Raw genomic sequence first — 2,506 nt, forward strand, 5'->3', positions numbered from 1 at the left:
GTCTAAGTCTTTAATGAGTTTTAGATTTGGCATTATTCTGTAAATCCTTTCAGTGCAATATTCTTTAGGGACTGGATTATAACTTGTTGAGTATATCTTTCACACACCAAGTTACTTAGTTGACTCAATTTATGACATATAAGCCAGAGTGTTATTCTAGGAAGTTCCTATGGGTTCAGAATCTCTATTGCCTAGGACTCAATGTGCCCTTCTAACTCTGCTTTTTAAAAACTGGATATAGGAGGGAACCCAGCACTGAGTGATTGGAGCTATGCGTTACATATTGTTTTGAACATTATGGCTGACTATTTAATGAGAATTTGTGACTTTGGGGTAATAAGTGGGAGCTGAGGATGAGGTAAGTTCTTTTTCTTTAGAAACTGGAGGTTCAATTTATTTAATACTCTTCAGAAAACACCACTAGAGTAAAGTTTAGCGCAGAATCAGATGTTGAACACCATTTTCATTTCTTCAACTGGTGTGTTACAGGAAGCCATTTATAGGCACTAAACACAAGGACATAAAAATAAAAGTTCATTTAAAATGGGCCTTAAGTCTAAAACTTACTTGAACAATTTTATTACTTCAATTAAGATAAAATATGTAATTTAAATAACTATAAATAATTAATGTGTAAGTAGCATGTGGTCCCAAACAATGTTTGTGTGGTCTCCAAAACAATGAGGCAATTACGCACAATAAAGAGAAATACACACAGGAGACCCTGCAGTAGGATGCTATTCTACACGTTACTGATCCTTTTGGAGGGGTTCGTTGGGCTAAAAGAACACACTGAAGATGTGTGGTTAACATTTTAAAGCTTGGTGAAAACCCTTAAAAGTTTCGAATGCATAAGTAAATTTTGTCTCCTGGAACGGAATTTATATTGTCAACAACACTTCCATTTAATTGTTGGTGCTTTCCAAAAGAGAACTAATCAGTGGTTTCTATTTACTGTTTTCATTTCTAAAGAGCTTAAAAACCAGTGTTTGTTTTAGACAATTTTCAAGGAAAATTCAGGCTTAGCAGGAGGCTCTCGACAAAGCTCTCCCTGCTGGGTGGCCAGCTGCCTAGAGGGACTGCCTCGCGGGACTGAGGCAGGCCGTCACCGCTGCCCAGGGCCAGGATTCACGGTAGACGCTTCCTATCTGCTGGGCCGCATGTATCCTCACAGCCCTGTGCTCCCTGAACAGGAGAGCTTGCTCTTTCAGCAGCACCTGAACGCTTTACTTCTCTCCATCTCCTCCCTTTTCTTCTCTTTTCCATTCTGCTTATTTTGCCTGTTCTGAAAATTAGTTAAAAACTTGCGACACAAAAGCACGAATTCTTCACCTGCTTACAGCCAACTTTCTCTCTTTGTTTCCCAGTACCTGGCGAATCTTGAGGGTTCTTTTTCATGAAAAGTCTACTATTTGGCACTTAAGCTCCCTTTGCAGGATGGGCTCATTTTCTCTAAGCTAAACCCAAGCTGTATTTTACATTTTACTTCAAAGTACAGTTCTTCTGGGCAAATCCATGACTAATTGACTCATCACAGATGGTCTCTGTTAAGCCAAACTAAACATTAAACAAAATTAGAAAGGATACGACCATTGAAAGAGCACTAGACTGGGAGACTTGGCCCTCACTTCTGGCTCCTCAACCTCTGAGGGGTACCTGATCTTGACGTGCCTGGCTGGTTTTGACTGAATTTCACTCCCCACACATCAATTATATAAAAGTTATCAATGTAAATTATACATAATCAATATATTGATATCTGACCAATACATAAAATATCATTTACTAAAACGATATGTATAACATATACTCATGTATAAATAATTATGAACACAAGGATGAAATAGATAAAATAGATGATATATCATATAATAATTACAATTAATAATTAATATTATACATAATTAATACTATTTTTTTCCCCCACAGATTTTACCCTTGTATTTGCAAAGTGTATTGGGATGGGTTCTAGACAGAGTTTTTCTGTCTCAGATGCATCACTCAGAGGGTGAGGCTCATGTCTCTTACAGATGTAGGAGTTAGTGGAGTGCCAGACACAGACTAGTGTGCTCAATTAATGCAGTAGAGGACAGTGATATTTTATACTTTAAATATTATAAGCTCTTAGAGCTTAAAAATATTATATTTAATGTTCATATCACCTGGATATGAGTGTGCTCTGCCTTGGAGACATAAAAGTCCTTTAGAAGGAAGATCTCCTTTATAAACTATTTAACTTTATATGTTCACGTCCTCATTTCACAGATGAGAAAACTGAGCCCTTGAGAATTAAGCCCAGGCTCCTGACTTCTCGCCCACTTTGTTTTTACCAGTCAAGCTCTACTATGGATAAGTGGTCAGTGCGGATCAAGGCGGCCGGACTGTAGGCCGGGCCTTCTTTCTAACGAGGGCCCCTGGGCCGGGGGCTCAGTTCTGCCCCCTCTGCTAGCCGGGGATAAGTGGGCGCCGGTACCGGGAGCCTCGGGCCCCGCTCCCTGCCGTGGCC

This window comes from Monodon monoceros, unplaced genomic scaffold (genome assembly GCF_005190385.1).
Source record: "Monodon monoceros isolate NGI ecotype Baffin Bay Population unplaced genomic scaffold, NGI_Narwhal_1 Super_Scaffold_14, whole genome shotgun sequence".
Taxonomy (NCBI): domain Eukaryota; kingdom Metazoa; phylum Chordata; class Mammalia; order Artiodactyla; family Monodontidae; genus Monodon; species Monodon monoceros.